General features: G+C 36.2%; 1 long non-coding RNA gene across 1 annotated transcript in view; it reads left to right on the forward strand.

Annotated features, from left to right (window-relative positions):
• LOC125093620 (uncharacterized) overlaps window positions 1–23590 on the forward strand; it is a 426585-nt gene that overhangs the window by 355620 nt on the left and 47375 nt on the right. The gene's annotated exons all lie outside the window — the stretch shown is intronic.

The raw sequence follows: 23590 nt of genomic DNA on the forward strand, positions 1-23590 counted from the left end.
GATCATGACCTGAGCCGAAGGCAGCGGCTTAACCCACTGAGCCACCCAGGCGCCCCAAACATCTGCTTTTGAAAGACACATTAAAAAATAAAGAGACAAGTGACAATCTGGAAGAAATATTTACAGTACATATATCTGAGCCCCAGAATAAGTGTTACACATAAAACAGAATTCCAATGTTAAAAAGACTGTTCAGGGAAATCAACAACAATGACAATAATAAAAATAAAAAAGACATCAAGAAATACTCTATAGAGGAAAATGGTAAATAAGCACATGAAAAGTGTATACCATTACCAGGGAAATGCAATTAAATCCATAATAAGATAGTACGATACATCCAACTGGATGTTGGTGATGGTATGTAACAACCAGAACTCTCTTATATGGCTAGGGTGAGTGTAGAAATGGACAATCATTCTAGAAAACAATATGGTAAATTCTTTTCTTCTTTTTATGTTTTTTTGCAATTTCTTAAAAAATTAAAAATATAATTTCTTTATAACTAAACTTTTCTACTAAGTGTTCATCAAGTAAAAAAATGAAATCATAAGCCAAAACTTATAAAAGTGTTTATAAGAATGTTCCTAGGAAATCCATTCATAATCACAAATAAATAAATAAATAAATAAATAAAACTCAAATGTCCATGACTAGGTATAGATAAATAAAACATTCATATTCACACAATAGACTACTGTTCAAGAATCAAAAGGACAAATTACTGATTTGTGCAATAACATGTAAATCCCAAGGCATTAAGCTACATAAAAGAAGACACAGGCAGAGGAGGAGTTCATACTTTATGATTCTATTTGTAGGAGGTTTAAAACTGACAAAGCTATTATACTGTGAAAGAAAGCAGAATAGTGCTTGCTTCTGTGGATTTGGTGAGAATGGGGAGGTTATTGGTTAGGAACTGAGACAAAGAGAGATACATTAATAAAGTGTGCTTTAGATGCATATAAGTATGTGCCAAAACCTGCAGGACATATTTAATTATCTGTTCATTTCAATGTTTGTAAATTATACCTCAAAACAAGAAAAGCACTGGAAGATACTATTTCAAAATCTTCTTGGTGTTTCAAGAAAAGTTATCCTGAAAGAGGAATTAGGATAAAAACACACTCTCCTGCTCTGTTTCTATGGTCTTCTTCAAGCTTCAAACCCTCACTTGTGTATCATATCTCATCCCTCTTCTTCAAGGATATTTCTCAGGCATTTTTTCCACCTGTCCCCTGATCCTCCCCCCCCCACTCCCTTAACTGAATCCTTACTATCAGCAGAAAACATACTCTTATTTCTTTTACCTAAGGGAGGACAGGAAAAACAAAGCAAAACAAACAAACAAACAAACAAAAAAACAAAACCCTCCCTTCAGCTTTGTATCTTACTTGTCATCATAATTCCCATGCCAAATTCTGAAGTTTTCTCCTAAATTTAATCTTCTTACAGAACTGGAAATGAGAATACCAGGTTTTCCACTGATAACAAGGACATCTTTGAATTGTTTTTGATTTTTATTTCTTTCACGCCCTATATCACATTCTTTGACAAATCTTCTTGTCTCAACTTTGAAAATACATCCCAATTTCCCTCACCAATTTCTTACCTCTGTGTACTCCAAACATTGTGATCAAAGGCAATATTGCCTTGAGTATTGATTATTCCTATGGCCTCCTAACAAGTTTCTCTACTTCCATCATCTCCCCTTCTGTCTGTTGTCAGTACAGTAGCCAGGATAATCACATTAATATATCACTACTCTGTTCTAAATTCTTTAATGCCATTGCAGAGTGACAGTATCTTAATGACCTAAAATGCTCTTTCCATCTGATATATTTTTTCTCACTTTGAACATTTCTTCTATTATACCAAGTCTCCCTGTCTCCCTGTCTTTCCCTTAGGCAGTACATCGAGTAGTTTTCTCTCTTCCCTCCTTCAAGACTGATCAAATGTCTCCATCTCAGTGATGAGTCCCAATAACATATTTATAATTTCATGTCCTATATGAGTGTGTGTAGGGGTGTGTGTCCCATCTCCTTTCTCTGTTTTTTTTTTTCTCCATAGCATTTATCACCTTCTAACATAATGCATATTTTATTCTATTGTCTCAACCTTCCCAGTAAAATATAAGCTTGATGAAGGCAAGTATCTTTGTTCTGTCTTTAGCATATAGAATCATCCCTCATGCATAATAAATATTGAGTCCATAAGCCAATTTTGGAAATTGTAGGTAGTCTTTTAGATCTCCCTAGATCTTCTAGGTAGACTTCTAGATCTATCCTTGCAATTTAAAGTTATATTCATATTTTCTGAATTCTATTAAACCTACAACAAAACAGAATATATTTATAGATGATTTAACGTTTCCAGTGAAAACCCCAAACATTAAAAATAGTTCAAGAACATTATCATCAAAGAATATTTACAACTTCCAGCTGATATTGGCATAATTATATATATGTATATATAACACATATATGATAATATTATATATATTTCAATCATGTCATTAATGTTGGTGGTAATAGCATCAGGGGAAATTCCTCTTTTTTTTAATCTCTAACTTCCTGTAAGGAAATACAAAGTAATTTTTTTGTTGCAAATTGAAAAATGCTTAAGGAATGAAATCAGACCCCCATCAGGGAAAAATTGGCAGAAAAGTTGAAATATTTATGATTTCTTTTACAGCCAGGCATCTCAGCAGCATAAGCAGAATATCTAGCTATGCTAAAGGCAACAAAATACTACATCTGAGCATCTGAGAGGTAAACAGTTGGAATTTCCTCTTTTCCCTGAAAAGTTTGAAAAATAATACAACAACAAAATCAGAATTGGTATGATATTGTCTTCTGGCCCAATTATGACTTTGGCCTTTTTAATCTTAATGCTATGATTCCAATATGTTGAGTCATATTTGTGGAATACCTGTATTCATTGAAGGAAATGGTGCTTTCAGATAGGCTGGTTGGTTTTGTTTTGTTTTGTTTCATCCCTGCCACATTTTTTCTAAATGCTTAAATTATCAGATAAATAACTTAACAGAGGTAAGAATCAAATTTCTTTAATTGATTACATGTCAAGAAATTAAGAACCAGAGTACCTGGGTGTCACAGTCAGTTAAGCATCTGAGTCTTGGTTTTAGCTCAGGTCATGGTCTCAGGGTCATGGGATTGAGTCCTGTGTCAGGCTCCACACTGTGTGGAGTCTGCTTAAGATTCTCTCTCTCTCTCTCCCTCTCTCTCTGCCCCTTCCACTCATGTTGTCTCTCTCCCAAATAAATAAATAAAATCTGAAAAAAAAAAAAGAACTCACAACAAGCTGAAATACTGAAAAGAGGATTCAAATTACTTACATGAAGGTGCAAAGTTATTTGTAATCTCTGTTACTCAATGCATCTTGGAAATAACAAGAAACAACCATAATGTAAGTCATTTATGCTATAATATTTTGTATAATTTATTTGGCATTTTTGAAGAATAGGTTAACACTTTCAACCTTTTTTACATTTTCTTAAGGCAACCTTTACTACTGTAATATTCTTAAATTCTTCTTTCTAGGTTTATTTCAACTCTTTAAATTTTTTATCTATGAATTAATTTTATCATCAGACATGAAGCTGTCTATAATCCATTATGGAGTCCATTCTACTCTTGATCCTGAATAATATTAGGGTTCATATCATATACTTTGCTTTGGGAAACTTACCACATATAAAATTGCCATCTGACTTACTCTTAGTAAGTAGAGTTAGGATAAGGACACTTATCCTAAGTGTATGAGAAGTAAGGAACAAAATTTTCTGATTTATATATTTTATGAGTCTTGTGACTACTTGTAAATTTTAAGAATTGTTTTATATATATATTTTTTTTCTGAGTTAAGAAAGGTAGCCAAACAATCACAAATTGTGGCAGTGGCTTAGGTCCATGCCAACTGATAACATGAGGGAGATGTACAAGATAAATTACCTGATTGCCACACATATTCATCTTTTTTCCCTATGACAGTTCATTTTCTGTCTCAACTTGACTGTGCCATGTTGCTCAAATATTTGATTAAACTTTATTCTGGATGTTACCATAAAGATTTTTTAGAGGAAATCAACATTTAAATCCGTGGATTTTGAATAAAGTAGATTATCCTCCAGAATGTAGGTGGCAATTGTTTGAGGGCCTTAGTGGAATAAAGATTCACCTCTCTTGAGCAAGAAGGCATTGTGCTAGCAGACTGGCTTTGGACCAAAAAGCAGTTCTCCTGGATCTCTAGCAGCTGGCCTACCTTCTCTTTCTTTCTCTCTTTTTCTCTCTCTCTATCTACTTTTCTCTATGTCTCTCTTTCTCTCTCTCCATATACACATATCTATAGATACACACACACGTACACACTTCCAGTGAGTTACATATTTATGTCAGTTGCTAAACTTTCAGCTTCATAGAGTGTGGCCTTGGTTCCAAGATATATTATGAGGAATCCCATGTTAGTTAATCAAAGCCTCTATAAACTTTTGATTAGCATTGAAGTTCAAGGTATTGTAGTCAAGGAAGGGAAACTCATACTCATGAGATTTTGTGCTTATCTGGTCAAAATGAGTCACTGTCCTGTCCCTGCTGAAAGGGTGAAATGAATCTGACATAATTAGTTTGTCTCTGTGCTGATTAACATCCTGACAAAATCAAGAAATCAAGTATCCTCAAGAAATCAAGAACTCACTGTCCACCTCTGTTGCTAATGAGTCAAATGCCAATCAGCAACAATAGCTAGGTTAGCTTTAGTAAATGTCAGCCCATGTTGTTGAGCCCACCTATAGACTCCATCTCTGTTATCATGACTACTCTGTTAAAGAGAGAATTTTGCAAGTATTGGGATGATAAAGGACAGAAGCTAGTTGACACTGACTGGCTAATTCATCTCATACTTAATTGTTTAGTGTCTCTTCTGCAATTAAGTGCTCTTTAATGGGCATTAATGTCTAATAGAGAGATCTTTATTCATTTATACATAATCTCAAATATCTATTTGCATGCCTTTTCCTTTCTTTAATCTTCAATTTTTCTTTCAGGCCATTAACTAACTAAATAAGCCATCTTTGAATGCCCATAAACTCATGCCTATGCTTAACTCAAGCCAATTCTCTCTCCATATAAAGGGGATGACCAGGTACAGCATCCAAAAATGCCAACAAATAGGAGGAACTTCCCTTACCATCGTGTTTTAGGATCACTCTTGAGTGTAGCTATAATGCAGCAGCAGTTTACATGTAGTGTGTCACCTTCCTATACTGGGCATATTCGTCTGTGAATGCAGACTGATTTTCTTCTTCCTTTGGCAACTCGTCATAAGGACCTCCCATTAGGCAACAGGTGTGAATTGAAGGAGAAATATCAGTATAGGCATGGTAGAAGACACGGAGTTCATTTGTTCTGTTTCTTTGTGACTTATGAACCTACTCAAGTCACTTCCTGTATGTACCATTTCAATGTTAATGATAAATTGCATCTGGGCCTGCCCAATCTTACCCAGGTAGGACTGATATTACCAGCTCATGACAAGTGTTTCTGGATACATGGTTAAGTATGGTCTTATTACAGTACATTAAGGATTTGTGCTATGAATTTCCTTTTGGGGCTTGACAGAAACTCCACGTAGTGTCCTTTTTAAAATTCAGATACTACTTATTGAAAGCTCAATTATATGGGTCAATTGGCAGGGATACCTGTACTGTAATCGTGACCTGTTTTTGAAAGTTTCTTGCTCTGGGCATCATTCCATGTCACAGGATTGAGCTGTAGTCCAAAGCATGACATTAACATGTTGCTTCTCATACTTGAAAAGTCCAACCCAAGCACTGTGTCTCTTACTTAATGGTACAAAGCAAGATGCAATAATTTATACTTTACTTTGTACAGATACCATCACGACTCAAATTGTTAGACTCTGAAATGTTACCCATGTACCTGGCTTCTGACTCTTATGGTTTATCTCCAACTTGCTTGAGCATATGATTTCATTAAGGTTTCCAAAGTATTTTCCATTTGTCAGTCACCACATTTGGTTAACATGATTTCATTATTGTAGTAGATCGATTCAACATGTCCAGATGGCTCAGTAAACTTCGGGATATATTATGATATAGGGTGAGAAAATTAATATGATATGATTGCAAATGTCATTAACATGCTAATAATAATATCATTAATATTAATATGACATTATTGTGAATGCTTGTGGAACTATTGTGAGTTAACATGATTCCATGTGAATGAAATTGACTTCTTACTCACTTTCATGATACATATGGAAAATAGTCATTCATAAGATTAATAGCTGCTTATTACATACACAAATTAACACTAAACTTCCCTAGTGAAGTTATCACATTAGGTGCAATAAGTAGAATGTGGGTTACTACTTGGGTATTTTATCAGTAAGTCATTGCTACTTTGGTCCACCTGCTTTTTGCAAAGAGTAACCCAACAAATTAAATGGAGATAAAATAGAGAACAACATCTTTGCATCCTTTAATGTGTTTAAAGGTGGAGTGATATATATCATTCCACTGTTTTTTTTTTAATTTAATTGTTTTTCAGTGTTCCAAATTTCATTATTTATGCACCACACCCAGTGCTCCATGCAATATGTGCTCTCCTTAATACCCACCAGCAGGGTCACCCAACCCCCCTCCAAAACCCTCCAAAACCCTCAGTTTGTTTCTCAGAGTCCACAGTCTCTCATGGTTCATCTCCCCCTCCAATTTCCTCCAACTCACTTCTCCTTTCCATCTCCCAGTGTCCTCCATGTTATCCCTTATGCTCCATAAGTAAGTGAAACTATATGATAATTAATTCTCTCTGTGTGAGTTATCTCACTCAGCCTAATCTCTTCCAGTCCCGTCCATGTTGATACAAAAGTTGGGTATTCATCCTCTCTGATGGAGGCATAATACTCCACTATATATATATATATATATATACATATATATATATATACGTATATATATATATGTACCCTATCTTCTTAATCTATTCGTCCAATGAAGGGCATCTTGGTTCTTTCCACAGGTTGGCGACTATAGCCATTCCTGCTATGAACATTGGGGTACAGGTGGACTTTCTTTTCACTACATCTGTATCTTCGGGGTAAATACCCAGTACTACAATTGCAGTGTAATAGGGTAGCTCTATTTTTAATTTCTTAAGGAGTTTCCACACTGTTTTCCAAAGTGGCTGCACCAACTGGCATTCCTACCAACAGTGTAAGAGGGTTCCCCTTTTTCCACATCCTCTCCAACATGTGTTGTTTTCCATCTTGTTGATTTTGGCCATTCTGACTGGTATAAGATGGTATCTCAATGCGCTTTTGATTTGAATCTCCCTGATGGCTAATGATGATGATGAACATTTTTCATGCATCTGTTAGCCATTTGTATGTCTTCCTTGGAGAAGTGTTTGTTCATGTCTTCTGCCCAATTTTGATGCGATTATCTGTTTTTTGGGTGTTCAGTTTGAAAGATTCTTTATAGATCTTGGGTATCAGCACTTTATCTATACTGTAACTTGCAAATATCTTCTCCCATACTGTGGATTGCCTCTTTGTTTTGTTGACTGCTTTCTTGGCTGTGCAGAAACTTTTGATCTTGATGAAGTCCCAAAAGTTCATTTTGGCTTTTGTTTCATTTGCCTTTGGAGACATGTCTTGAAAGAATTTGCTGTGGCCAATGTCCAAGAGGTTACTGCCTATGTTCTCCTCTAGGATTTTGATAGACTCCTGCCTCTCTTTGAGGTCTTTTATCCATTTTGAGTTTATCTTTGTGTATGGTATAAGAGAATGGTTGAGTTTCATTCTTCCATACATAGCTGTCCAATTTTTTCAGCACCATTTATTGAAGATAATTTTTTCCACTGTATAATGTTTCTTGTTTTGTCAAAGATTATTTGACCATAGAGTTGAGGGTCCATATCTGGGCTCTCTACTCTGTTCCACTGGTCTACATGTCTGTTTTTATGCCAGTACCATGCTGTCTTGGTGAACACAGCTTTGTAGTAAAGCTTGAAATCAGGCAACATGATGTCCCTAGTTTTGCTTTTTCTTTTTGAACATTTCCTTAGCTATTCAGGGTCTCTTCTGGTTCCATACAAATTTTAGCATTGTTTGTTCCAGCTCTTTGAAAAATTCCAGTGGAATTTTGATCAGGATAGCATTGAAAGTATAGATGGCTTTAGGCAGTATAGACATTTTAACAATGTTTATTCTTCCAATCCATGCACATGGAATACTCTTCATTCTTTTTGTGTCTTCTTCAGTTTCTTTCATGAGTGTTCTGTAGTTCCTCAAGTACAGATCCTTTACCTCTTTGGTTAGGTTTATTCCAAGGTATCTTATGGTTCTTGGTGCTATAGGAAATGGAATCAATTCTCTAATTTCCCTTTCTATATTTTCATTGTTAGTGTATAAGAAAGCAACTGATTTCTGTACATTAATTTTGTATCCTGCCGCATTACTGAATTGCTGTTATGACTTCTAATAGTTGGGGGGTGGAGTGTTTTGGGTTTTCTATATAAAGTATCATGTCATCTGCAAAGAGAGAGAGTTTGACTTCTTTTTTGCCAATTCGAATACCTTTTATTTCTTTGTGTTGTCTGATTGTTGTTGCTAGGACTTTTAGTACTGTGTTGAATAACAGGGGTTAGAGTGGACATCCTTGTCATGTTCCTGATCTCAATGGGAAGGCTGTCGGCTTTTCCCCTTTGAGGATGATATTCACTGTGGGTTTTTCATAGATAGATTTTATGAAGTTGAGGAATGTTCTCTCTATCCCAATACTTTGAAGTTTTTAAATCAGGAATGGATGCTGTACCTTGCCAAATGGTTTTTCTGCATCCATTGATAGGACCATGAGGTTCTTCTATCTTCTCTTATTGATTTGTTCTATCACATTGACTGATTTGTGAATGTTGAACTACCCTTGCATCACATGGATAAATCCCACCTGGTCATGGTGGATAATCTTTTTAATGTACTGTTGGATCCTATTAGCTAGGATCTTGTTGAGAATCTTGGCATCTGTATTCATCAGGGATATTGGTCTGAAATTCTCCTTTTTGGTGTTGTTTGGTTTGGGGATCAGAGTAATGTTGGGTTCATAGAAAGAGTCTGCAAGCTTTCCTTCTGTTTCTATTTTTGGAAACAGCTTCAGAAGAATAGGTGTTATTTCTTCTTTGAAAGTTTAGTAGAATTCTCCAAGGAATCCACCAGGTCCTGGGCTCTTGTTTTTTGGGAGGTCTTTGATGACTGCTTCAATCTCATTACTAGTTATTGGTCTATTCAGGTGGTCAATTTCTTCCACATTTAGTTTTGGAAATTCATTGGTTTCCAGGAATGCATCCACTTCATCTAGGTTGCTTAAGTTATTGACATATAACTGTTCATGATATTTTCTTTTTTTTTTAAGATTTTATTTATTTATTTGACAGACAGAGATCACAGGTAGGCAGAGAGGCAGGCAGTGAGGAAGAGAAGCAGGCTCCCTGTCAAGCAGAGAGCCCGATGTGGGGCTCAATCCAAGGACCCTTGGATCACGACCCGAGCTGAAGGCAAGAGGCTTTAACCCACTGAGCCACCCAGGTGCCCTGTTCATAATATTTTCTGATTGTTTCTATTTGCTTGGTGTTAGTCATGATCTCTCCCTTTTAATTCATAATTTCATTAATTTAGGTCCTCTTTCTTTTCTTTTGGATTAGTTTGTCCAGTGGTTTCTTGATCTTATTGATTCTTTCAGAAAACCAGCTTCGGGTTTTGTTGACGTGCTCTCCTGTATCTCTAGTTTCTATCTCATTGATCTCTGCTCTAATCTTGATTATTTCCCTTCTTGTGCATTAATTTGTTGTTGATTTTCCAGTTCTTTAAGGTGTAAAGAGAATTGTTACATTCAGGATTTTCTTTTATTATTTTTTTTCTTTTCTTTTCTTTTTTTTTTTTTTTTTTTTTTGAGTGAGGTTGGGATGGCTATATATTTCCCTCTTAGGACCACCTTTGCTGTATCCCATAGGTTTGGAGTGATGTGTCTTCATTCTTACTGGTTTCCTTAATTGTTTAAGTTCCCTTCAATTTCCTGGTTGATCCAAACATTCTTAAGCAGGGTGGTCTTTAGCTTCCAAGTGTTTGAATTCCTTCCAAACTTTTTCTTGTAGTTGAGCTCCAGTTTCAAAGCATTGTGGTCTGAGAATATGCAGGGAATAATCTCAGTCTTTTGTTATCAGTTGAGCCCTGTTTTGTAGCCTAGTATGTGGTCTATTCTGGAGAAAGTTCCATGTGCACACAAGAAGAATCAGTATTCTGTTGTTCTGTACGGTGGAATGTTCTGTATCTGTGAGGTCCATCTGGTGCAGTATCTCTTTCAAAGCTCTTGTTTCTTTATTGATTTTCTGTTTAGATGATCTGTCTACTACTGAGAGTGCTGTCCTAAGATCCTCTACAATTACTGTGTTCATATCAATAGAACTCTTCATTTTGATTAACAGTTTCATTATGTGGTTGGCTGCTCTCATATTGGGGACATAAATATTTACAATTTTAGTTATTGGTGGATAGACCCTTTAAGAATGATGTAGTGTCCTTCTGTACCTCTGAGTACAGTCTTTAGCTTAAAATCTAACTTATCTGATATGAAAATCGTTACCCCAGCTTTCTTTTGAGGCCAGTTGGCATGAAAGATGGTTCTCCATCCCTTCACTTTCAATCTAGATGTATCTTTAGGTTCCAGTTGTGTCTCTTGTAGACAGCATATGGGCAGGTCCTGTCATTTTATCTGGTTTGCCACCCTGTGCTGTTTTATGGGAGCATTTAGGTTGTTCACGCTGAAAGTGATTATTGAAAGATAAGTTTTTATTGACATCATATCGCCTGAGAAGTCCTTGTTTCTATAGATTGTCTCTATAAATTTCTGTTCTATGTCACTCTTGGTTTCTTCTTTTATAAAATGCCCTTTAACATTTCTTGTAGTGCCAGCTTGGTGGTCACATACTCTTTTAAACATTGTGGGTCTTGGAAGCTCTTTATTTTTCCATCCATTTTGTATGTGAGCCTTGCTGGATAAAATATTCTAGACTGCATGTTCTTCTCATTTAGTGCCCTGAATATATGTCTTGCCAATGCTTTCTGGCTTGTCAGGTTTCTGTGGGCAGGTCTGACATTATTCTGATGGACTTTCCTATGTACCTAAGGAATCTTTTCCTCCTAGCTGCCCTCAGAAGCTCTTGTCTAAATTATGATTCATCAGTCTCACTATCAAGTGCCTTGAGGTCTTTCTAGATTTGTTGATCTTGGGGGGTACCCTTTCTGCCTCTAGGACAGGAACACTTGTTCCTTTCCCCAGGTTAGGGAAATTTTCATGGAGAATTTGTTCAACTATATCTTCTAGCCTTCTCTCTTTTTCTACCCTCTCAGGATCTCAATAATTCTGAAGCTGGAATGTTTTATGGCATCATTTATTTTCCTAATTCTGCTTTCATAGCTTCTAAGTTGTTTTTTCCATGCCTCCTCCTGATCATTTTTTTCTATTTTTTTGTCCTCTAGATCACTAATTCTATCTCCTGCCTTGGTTACTCTAGTTATTAGAGTAGTTATATTTGATTGGATCTCATTGATAGCATTTATAACTTTTTCCTGGGCAGCTTCTACTTCTGCCCTTAGAGATTCTATCTTGTCACTAATGGTCTTCTCCAACCTAGCCATTGCCTGGATAATTGTTACCCTGAATTCCCTTTCCAACATAATGTTCATGTCTATATCCAATAGTTCTGATGGAGAGGACACAATTTCTGAATTTGTCCTCTGTTGGGTGTTCTTCCTTCTAGTCATTTTGGTGAGAGGTGGTTGAGGGGAGGTATAGCTGAATATATCAACCATGCTCTAGGCAAAGTACACTCTGGAATGCTTCTGTGCAATGAGAGGTTACCACCAAAAAGAAAGAAAGAAAAAGAGAGAGAGAGAGAGAAAGAGAGAGAGAAGAGAAGACCCAGCTAGAATGGGTCCAAATGGTAAGGCTTATAAGGTATACAAACAAAAATGTACAAACAAAAAGAGTGACAAATGTAAACGATAAGGAAAAAAAAAAAAAAAGCAGCCAAAATAAACCCCAGAGATAAGATTTATATAATACCAGAACAAAAACAAATGCACAGAAACACTGACAGAAGAAAAAGATGGGAGGGTGCTTATAAATCCTCAGTGTGGGTGAGGAAGGTTATTTTGATTCTTGGGTTTATCTTGATATCTTTGTTAAAGGACTCAACTTTTCAGAGATAAAGGGAGGTTAAAACTGGTTTATATATAGGGATAGTATTGAATTAGGGAACGAGGATTACCTTGAAGCTTATATCTATATGTATATTTTTAAAAAGTAGAAAAAAAGAAAAAAAAAGAAAAACACAGATATATGTATGAAAAAAAAAAGCTCAAGTTAAAAGGTTATTATGGAATATGTTGTATTAAGCCTCCAATTGTTGGGGTGCCTGGGTGGCTCAGTGGGTTAAAGCCTCTGCCTTCAGCTCAGGTCATGATCCTAGGGTCCTGGGATCAAGCCCTGCATTGGGCTCTCTGCTTGGCAGGGAGCCTGCTTCCCTTCCTCTCTCTCTGCCTGCCTCTCTGCCTACTTGTGATCTGTCAAAAAAAAAAAAAAATCTTAAAAAAAAAAAGATCTTTAAACCTCCAATTGTAATGATATGTAGGTTAAAAAATTAAAAAGAACAATAGTGAGAATGAATTAAGTATAAAAGTTGCATCTAGGAAATATACAGGTTTTAGGGCAATACTGGGAGCTTAATATATTGTTTTCCCCTGATGTTGGGGTTTTACCTTCTTATGGAAATCCTGTGATGGTTGTCCCCTAGTTCTTTTGGCTTTCTTTCTGGGGGAGGGGACTGCCACATTGTTTTTCAGTCAGTCTTGCTTGGGTTGAGGTCCTGCCCCCTATCAAGGGGCTTGGCTCTGTGGAAACAGGTTTTTTAGGCTTTTGTTCTCTGGAAGTTTTTTTCCTTGGTGGTTTTTTGTAGCTTTTCAGAGGTTTAGTGGTAAGCAAACTGCACCCAGATCTCTGTGTCAGAGAGAAGCCTGTCTGCTCCCATCTGGGTGGTCCAAAAACACACAGACTCTCCCTCTGCAAACTCTGCTAAACCCTGCAACCTCCCACAGGCAGTGCACATCCCCTGGCACCGTTCTGGGTGTCACCCAAAGTGCCTGCTTGTCTCTGCACCCATGCCACTAAAACCATGAGTGATACTGGTCCAGGGAGGCCACTGCTGGTGGTTGCCTACCTCAGGGTTTCACAGGTCACTACAGAGGGATACTGACCAGAGACTCTGATGGGTTCCTTCAGGAGGGTCTGGAGCATCCAGACCCTCTGCCTGTCCTAGAGACCACTGGCTACTGCCCACACGGAACTTTCTCAGGTGCGGATTGGGTCAGACCCTGGTCCTGCAGTACTCACAGAGTTGCAAAGGGCTGTAGTTCTAGAGAGCACAGGATGGCATCCACACCTGACTCCCTCATGTGGGGATGCGAGTGTGCCCAGCCAAGTGGTGATGCAAGCTGCACAGCCCTGGGGATTCAGGGACCAGGAACTGGAAGCTCTGCTGCACTCTCTCTTCCCCAGGTGGTCACCAGAGATGGCCGTCTGGGTTCTATGGGCTTAGCCCCATGCCTGTGACCACCCGATTCCACCAGTTGCCCCTTTCGATCATTTTCTCTTTTTAGTGTTTTTAACCAGATTCCAAGTTAATGCTGGTGCCCATTCACAGGGCATTTTCACATTGGGATATTACTTTCTAATGCGTCACTTCTGGTGGCTCCCTCCCACTTCTGTTTATCCTCCGATATCAATCCGGCTTTGCCAATCCGCTTTACGTCTCCACTGGTGTCTTCTGCCCCTGTAGAGATTGAGAAGTGTATAATCCTACATCTCAGGTTTATTTCATGGGTGTTCAGAATGTTCTGTTAGATAATTAGCTCTCTTTAGGGGATTGGTTGAAACAGGGGCTCTTCTCTCCCTCTTGCCCTTCCTCCTCCACTGGTGTATTTTTGACTTCTGGACCTGCTCAGGTTACTTCTCATATGTACCATTTCAATATTAATGATAAATTGCTTCTGGCCATGCCCAATCTTACCATCAGGTGGGACTGACATGACCAGCTTATGATAAGTGGTTCATGTAAAATATATACATAAGCATTTAAACATGCAAATATGTGTATATATCTAAAAAAATACATGTAAAGTATTTTTTAAAAGATTTTATTTATTTATTTGAGAGAAAGAAAGAGCACAAAAGTAGGGGGTTCAGCAGAGGGAGGAGGAGAAACAGGCTCCCTGCTCATCAGGGAACATGACATAGGGCTCAATCCCAGGATCATGAAACCATGACCTAAGCCAAAGGCAGACACTTAACCAACTGAACCATCCAGGCACACCTGGAGCCCTGGAATATAAAGTATTTTTTAAAATGCTTTATATTTTATTTTATTTATGTATTTTTAAAAATTTTATTTATTTGACAGACAGAGATCACAAGTAGACAGAGAGGCAGACAGAGAGAGAGAGAGAAAGGGAAGCAGGCTTCTTGCCAAGTAGAGAGCCTGATGAGGGGCTCAACCCCAGGACCCTGGGATCATGACCTGAGCCGAAGGCAGAGGCTTTAACCCACTGAGCCACCCAGGCACCCCTAAAAAGACTTTATATTTTAAAGATATTTAAGCTTGGGGTCTGCTTCCTTTCCTTTCTCTCTCTGTGTGCCTCTCTGCCTACCTGTCTATCAAATAAATTAAAAAAAAAAAAAAAGATGTTTAAGCTTACACCAAAATTGAGAGGCAGGTACAGAGATCTCCCATATACTTCCTTCCTCCATATATCTATATGGAGATCTATATCTATATCTATATCTATATATATCTTTCCCATTGTCCCTATATATCTCTATATATAGATATATATCTTTCCCCATTGTCAATGATACTTATCAGAATAGTACTTTTTTTTTTTTTAACCAAAGATGAATCTCTACTGAAACATCATAATCACTGAAAATCCATAGTTTACCTTTGGGTTCACTATCGGTGCTGTGCATTCTGTGGTCCTGGAAAACATACAATACATATATCCATCATTATAATATCATACAGAGTATTTTCACTGACCAAGAAATCTGTATTCTGCCTAGTCATCTCTTCAGCCACTCCTTCAACCCCTGGAAATCACTGATCTTTTCATATTATCCATATTCTTCTCTTTTCCAGGATGTCATATAGTTGGAATTATACAAAGTATAGGCTTTTTTTATTGGCTTGTTAACATACGTAATGCACATTTATAGTTCCTCTATGTCTTTTCATGGCTTAATAGCTCATTTCCTTTTAGTGCTGAATGTTCCACTATCTTGATGTACCACAGTTTATTTATCCATTCACCTACTGAAGGGCATCCTGGTTGCTTTCAAATTTGAGAAATTATAAATAAAGCTGTTATAAACACCTTGTCCAGGGTTTTGTATATTTTAAATTCTTTTGGATGAATACCAAGGAGATTAATAGCTGAATTATATGGTAGGAGTGTGTTTCATTTTGTAAGATATTACCAAATAATCTTCTAAAGTGACTGTATCTTTTGCATTGATTGAGATTTCCTGTTGTTCCACATCCTCACCAATATTTGGTGTTGTCAGAGTTGTAGATTTTGGCTATTCTAATAGGTGGGTAGTGGTATCCAATAGTTATTTTAATTTGAACTTCCCTGATGATATATTATATGGAACATTTTTGCATATGCTTATTTGTCATCTTCTTTGATGAGGTATCTGCTAAGGTCTTGGGTCCATTTTTTTAATCAGATTTACTTGTCTGAATAAAAAGTCATCCTCATATCAAAAGTCATTGAGTATTTCCCCTACATTAATTTCTAGCAGTTTATAGTTTTGTGCTTTATATTTATGATCCATTTGAGTTAGTTTATGTGATTAGTGTAAGTTACAGGTCATATTTTTACATGTATGTGCACATTTTAGTGTCATTTGTTAAATATATTATCTTTGCTCCCCATTGTATTACCTTTTATCTTTTATCAGATGTGAGTTAACTGTATTTATGGGGGTCTATTTCTGGGTTCTTGATTCTTTTCTATTGATTTATTCATCTATTTTTCACCAATACTACACTGTATTGATTACTGTAGCTTTATAGTAAGTCTTAATGGCAGAGAGTGTCAGTCCTCCAACTTTGTTCTTCCCCTTTCAATATTGTTTTGGCTATTCTGGATCTTTTTCCTCTCTATATAAACTTTAGAATAAGTTTGTTGATATCCATAAAATACCTGCTGCAAAACTAAATATATTCTTATCATACAATCTAACAGTTGTACTCCTTGATATTTACCCTAGGAAGTTAAAACATGTTCACAAAAAATCTTCACACAGATGTTTATAATAGCTTTATTCATTCATACTTGCCAAAACTAGGAAACAACGAAGATCTTTCAGTAAGTGAGCAGATAAAGTGTGATACATCCAGAAAACAAGATGCTATTCAGCATTAAAAGAAGTTGAGTTATCAAGCCATGAAAGAAATGGAGGAAACTTAAATGCATCTTACTAAGTTAAAGAAGCCAATATGAAATGTTCATGTATTGTATGATTCCAAATACATAACATTCAGGGAAAGGAAAAATATGGATATAGTAAAGTGATCAGTGGTTGCTAGGGATGGTGGAGGAGAGGGATAAATAGGTAGAAGATGGAGGATTTTCAGAGCAGTGAAAATACTCTGTTTGATGCCATAATGATGGAAATGTCATTAGACATTCATCTATGAGCACATAGAATGCACAAAGTCAAGAATGAACAGTCAGTTACGAACTTCTTGTGATTATGATGTGACAATGTAGGTTCATTAACTGTAACACATGTACCACTCTGGTAGGGGATGTTGCTAATGGGAGAAGCTATGCATGTGTTGGGGTGGGAAGGGGGCATAAGGGAACTCCCTGTACCTTCCCCTATTGTGAACCTAAAACATCTCTTAAAAAATAACCTTAGTAAAATTAACAACCTATTGGTCTACCTTGGACTTTTAATTGATTTTTTTATCTATACTAATTTTGTTAACATCTTGAATTGGTTATCTGGAAAGTATTGACTCACTGAAAGTACACAGATCTTCCAAATGTAGACATTTTATAAAATAATACAAAATCATATTAAAGTCTTTAAGAGGTTAAAAATATAAAGATTTTGGTGGGAGATTATGAGTTTCTCAAAATTCCAAAATATACTGAAAACCTTAAAATTATCATTAATTCAAACTCTTTTACTTTCTTTCCTCAAAGTGAAAGGAACACTCCTTTGATTTTTAAAAAAGAATAAACTGTATAAATACTCAAATAGGAATAACCCTAGTTTGCCTATCAGTCATACTTTCAAGTAAGTATGGGTTTTCATGAAAAAAAAACAAACACAAAAAAAACCTTACTACTTCAACATACAACTCAAACAATCCAGAATAAGTATGGGATTAAGTGACAATGCCATTTGTATAACCAAGTCAAATAAGGGCATCTATTCTCCAGAACCTTGCGTTCCATAGATGGATTTTAATAACTGATATAATTGTTATATCTGCAACTGATATAATTAGTTGTTATTTATTTGAAAGGAGAATGCGAGGAGCAACAGAAAAAATTTTGTTTTTGTTTTGTTTGTATTGTGCAGAGATAGCAGCATGAGACAGAGGCAAGGATCCCAGATCTGAAGTTTCTGAGGAAATTCAGGTGAGATCTGATGACCAAATAGAGCTGTGTGAGCTTTCAGAGAAGTTAAAAAATCAGCTCTCCTGTCCTCACCCTCTAAATGTGAAAACCAGGAAAATGCTCTATTGACCTGTGTACTTTGTCTAGCATATAACACAAGACAAAAACATACTGCCTTTGTTTTTTAAATACAGGCTTAATGTTACCGGAATTTTAGATTTTATGATCTCTTCTTTGACTTGTTACTGCATTATTCTCTTATCTAGTATCTTAATCAATTCTTTCCCTTAGTTCTTCCCTTAAATCAAATATAACATTACTTACATTCTGGGGGAAATCCAAAGCAAATGTACCTGAATGATTTTTCAGCTCAACTTAAAGTGGGACTTACATGAGGAAGAGACACTTTATAGTATGATATGGTGATCAGAAACCGAAGACAATTGCACATACACTTTATTCTTAGAGTTGGGATGATGCACACATACCATTTTTCTTACATTCTCTGTTATTAGAGAGACAAACAAATGTTCAAACACTATTTCCACATATTTTAACACTGTTCTTTTTTTTAACTCCCATACATTACCTGGGTTGTTTAAAGATTACAGCTCTATTTTGCCATCTTGCTTTTTCATTACATTTTGTAGTTTCTATTTTTTTTTTTCTATCTGGTAACTAAAACTGCCTCTGCTTCCTTGATATGTGTTTTTCTCATTCATCAGTGAAATTAAATATATATTGAAGACTGAATTTTAAAGCCTTACATTTATTATTTTCAGAATCTAATTTTAACAATAATTCTTATATAAATAAATGACAGAACATAAATAAACATGTGCTTCTTTTGACAACAAGATTATAAAACATATAGTAAAAAATTGCAAGGACCCTTCAGCTTTAGACCCCTCTCATGCCGATTTTATAAAACAATATCCCAAAGATAACATGCTTTCATTCTAGTGACTCTTTTGTTTTATTTACAGGTCACAGAAATAGAAATGCAAATTACTTCGTGAATATGAGTTTCTGGATACTTGGACCTATCAACAATCTGACTCCTTAGATGCTTGACAAATTCTTAAATCCTTGGAGTTACCTGAAGCAGAATTATGAATTCTTGTTGTCCTTCACTCAGAATTCTAGGTTAGCAAGTGCCTAAGGCAGGAAAGAGTTAGAGTGAATAGCAGGAGTTTTGCTGGCCTATGATTCAGCATGTGTTCCTGGCTGTTTCTTTGTTGTCGGCTACAGAAAATGGGATGGATCTGCTCTGTGTCGATGCTGATGCTCTCCAGAGATGCTGACAGAGGTGAAGAAATAAATGGTTTGAGGTGGGTACATAAAAGTGGCTCTCATGTTGGCATAACTGTTTTATGGTTTTAACAGAGAACTATCTATATCCAGTTAATAATCTCATTTCATCTTGAGTTTCCTGCATTGTTAAACTAAACATAAAGAACCTCTTGGAACAAAGCTGTGCGTAGGTTTTGACTGTGCCTTTTATGTGAGTGGAGCTCACTCTGGTAGGCTGGGAATTCATTAGGTAAATAGGCACTGCAATTGGTTGTGTTTCTATTGAAGAAGAAGAAAACACTGGCATGAAAATTCTGTGAAATATTGATATATTTTTTTAAGTTTTTCAAGCAAAGCTGTGAAACAGCATAAGTTAAAGGTGAATTGTTTCCTCCAAATATCGAATCCCTTGAATTTGGGGTTTGCTTTCAGGCAATTGAAATTTTCCTAGCACATTTAAACCAAAAGGGATTTATTAGCAAATATTAGGAAGATATAAAATTATTGGAAGTAGGTTATAAAAGATCCTGGCCACACTTCCAGAAATGATTTCACCTTCCAAATTAAACTGCCTTTACCATAATCATGTTCTCCATTGGAGAAACAAACAAACAACTTAGAATCAGAGAGCAGAGATGACATACCTGCATTCTCTCTGTCCTGAGCTGGGGCAGCACAAGGGATGCCTCAAGTTCCATATCCCTTTGCTTTTAATTCAGTTCTGAGTCTATTTCATGTAAGTTTATCTGCCTGAGCAAATAAAGTGCATCCAGAAAACCAGCTACAAGGACATCTAAGAAATGCAGTTCTTGAGCTTCTCCAAATATGAATGCACACTAGAAGGAAACACAATGGCTGCTAAGCATCCATACATATCACATATCTGTCACATCTTTAAAAATAATTTTGTAAAGTTTACTATAAATTGAAATTGTGTATATAAGACCCAGTTGTTGTTTACATTATATATTTAAAGGTGTGTTCCTGTGAGAAATAGAAAAAAAATCAGTATCAAATTTTATTATGGGACAGAAAGTCCCTGGTGCCCTAATTTTCCTAATGCTTTTATTTTTGAGTGAATGTGATTATCTTTGTTTTTTGTGTATAGCATACAGAACTAGGGAGAAAAAAAATCACTGCTCTAAATTTTTGGTTAACTTTAACTGACTGACCGATGTTAAAGTTTTCGTGGAATCAGTAATTGGAGCCTAGGAATTTCATTAAGCAAGATACATTTTATTTGTAAGTAAGAGAAAAATAGATGTCATTATACTATAATATTCTTTTCCTCATCTATGGACTTTTTCCTTCACCTTGAGACCTACCTCAGTCTCCATAATTTGCTAGGACTCACCAGTCTTTAAAAAAACTCATGGGAGGGGCGCCTGGGTGGCTCAGTGGGTTAAAGCCTCTGCCTTCGGCTCAGGTCATGATCCCAGGGTCCTGGGATCGAGCCCCACATCGGGCTCCCTGCTCAGCAGGGAGTCTGCTTCCCTTTCTCTCTCTGCCTGCCTCTCTGCCTACCTGTGATCTCTGTCTGTCAAATAAATAAATAAAATCTTAAAAAAAAAAAAAAAAAAACAAACTCATGGGACACCTGGGTGGTTTTCATGAAGCCTCTGCCTTTGGCTCAGGTCATGATCCCAGGGTCCAGGGATCAATCACTCCCTCCCCCTGCTTCTTGCCGTCCCACTCCCTTTGCTTGTCTTCCCTCTCTCACTGTCTGTCTCAGTCAAATGGGTAAAATAAAAATCTTAAAAAAGAAAAAAAAAGTCCTTTAAAAAGAAAAAAAAAAAAACCCTCATACCCATGGTTATAGTTTATCACACAAAAAGACAGTTTAAATTCAACAAAGTAAAAAGACGCATGGGTTGAATGAAGTTCAGATAAATCAGTGAGAGCTTTCAGGTGCCACTAACTAGTGGAGTCATACAGAAAAGTATGCCCTAGTAACAGAGCATTATGATATATGTGAAATATTCCCATGTGACTGACTTCAACTTCTCAGACTCCAGCCATCTTTTACCCCAAACCAAAAACAGGCATTTATCATAAATTACATTGTTAGGACAAACACCTGGTCAGATTGGTAGAGTATGACCCAAGGCTTCAGGCATACAAAAAATACTTTTTTCAAACGAAGTATCATAAGAGTTCTAAGGTTGCTTCTCAGGAGCCATCCAAAGGCCAGTTCTGAAGATGGGCTTTCCTTTGGAATATATAGGATTTTAGCAACCCAGATCTACTAAGTTTCCTCTTTTTTGTCCACCATCTTTGATGTGTGTGTGCATCCAATAAATTTGATGAAATGTTCCTGGTTCATAAGCTAAACAATGCCTTTAGAGACATAGAACTCAACAACACTCTTATTTTCTTTATTTGCAGAAATAGTCCAGGGATTTCTGGGTGGCTCAGTCAGTTAAGTGTCTGCCTTCAATTCAGGTTATGATCTCTGAGTCCTGGGATTGAGCCTAAGTAGGGCTTCCCGCTCAGTGCGGAGCCTGCTTCTCTCTTTGCTCGCCCCATCCCCTCCCTACTGGTTCTCTCTCTCTAGATCTCTGTCAAATAAATTAAATCTTAAAAATAAATAAAGAAAAAAAAATAAATAGGCCACTTACCTTTACTCTATAATTTCATTTGTTTCCTTTAAACTTACTTTTTCCCATGATTGCAAGTGCATGCGCACGCACACACACACACCTCTCTCTCTCTCTCTCTCTCTCTCTCTCTCGTTGCTTCTTTTCCCTAGGAAGATTCTTTTGCTTACATTTCCTAGCCTTAGAGACATATTCATTGGAACTTGGTGCAGTGTTATAGGAGGAGCACTGAGACCCTGCAACTGACTGGCTTGAATGTGCCACAATCTTCAAATCAAAATAAGTAGAAAACATTTCTCTCTCTAGGAATGACCTGTTCATAGAGGAACTAGCTACGACTTACAAAAATGCATTATTTTAAATTTTGGATGTCAGAAGTTCATAATGCATCTCACTGGACTAAAATTGATGTGTGGACAGGTATACATTCCTTCTGAGGGTCTAGGGGAAAATTCGTTTTCCAGTTTGAGACTGCCCGCATTCCTTAGCTCATGGCTCATCTTCTTTCTCTATTTTCAAAGCCAACAACTTTGACCGTGTCCTGCTTATGTGACAATCTCTGGTTCTTTTCTGCCTACCTCTTTCACTTTCTTTTCTTTTTAAAGGTTTTAATTTAAAGTAATTTCTACACCCAACATGGGAGTTGAACTCACAACCCAGAGAGAGATCAGGAGTCACATGCTATACCAACTGAGCCAGCCAGCTGCTCCCTCCCTCTCCTACTTTTAAAAATTATTATGATTACACTGGTCTAACTCAAGTAATATAGGATAATCTCCCCATTTTAAGGTCAATTGATTAGCAACTTAATTTCACCCACAACCTTAAGTCATTTCCTTTTGTCATACAAACTAGCACATTCACAGATTAGAAATATCTAAGCCTCTTTAGAGATCATTATTTGTAGACATATTGGGGGACTGTTATTCTGTCTACCACTAAGTAAGATCCAAAAAAATTGTGTTTGAAATTTACCCAGTAACATTTTAAGTTCAGATAATATCCTTTAATGCTGAGATATAAAGAAAAACATTAAATTCATGATCAGCCAAATTTTTTCAAGAAGTCAAGATTTTAAGTTCCTTAGAAGAGTTTAATCGAGTGGAAGTTAGGGAAATAGGACTGTTCCTTTGTGTGTGTGGATATTAGTGCAGATATATTCATGTAAATAAAATGCAGATGTCATTATTACTTGTAATTCTTTGATTAGTATATAATATTCCTCTGATAATTGACTAAATAATAAAAGATGAGACAGTTAAACTAGTAGTAGTCTGGAAAACAAAAAAAATGCATAAATAAATAAAAATATCTAATTACCATCATTCAATTTTTTTGTAATAATTACTATTAACACTTCACTTCTTCCTGTGCCTATTAATAATTGAAGGGGGAAAATCTTCTTAAGGAGAGATGGGACTAAGTTTCAATTTCTTTACCTCTATGCATTTATGAGTTCTGACAATTTGTCAACTCCATTTATGCTAAAGGTACACAATGCTAATATTTGTCATGACATGTACAAAAGAAAAATGCTTGGTGCTACATTTTTCATATAATTTTAACATGATTTTCCAAAAGGAAGAAAATTTGAGAGTTATATGTCTAAAAGGACAATCTCAATCTTTTAAAAAGACATACTAATTTTCTAAAATTGGGTGTACTTAATTAATTATATCTAATAGGGCTAGGGCAGAGGAAATATTTTTAAATGTAAATGCGATCACAAATGTGCAGAAAATAGTGAAAATTTATACTGAAAAATATTTCTCTAGCCATTAGCAAATTTTAAAAGTTTTAAAAGTTTAAAAGCAATTTCTGTTCAGACCTGATTAAGATTCTTTTGAAAATTCAGATAATTTAATATTCAAAGACACATAAAATGAAACTAATGAATGCAAATGCAATCA

This window comes from Lutra lutra, chromosome 2 (genome assembly GCF_902655055.1).
Source record: "Lutra lutra chromosome 2, mLutLut1.2, whole genome shotgun sequence".
Lineage (NCBI taxonomy): Eukaryota > Metazoa > Chordata > Mammalia > Carnivora > Mustelidae > Lutra > Lutra lutra.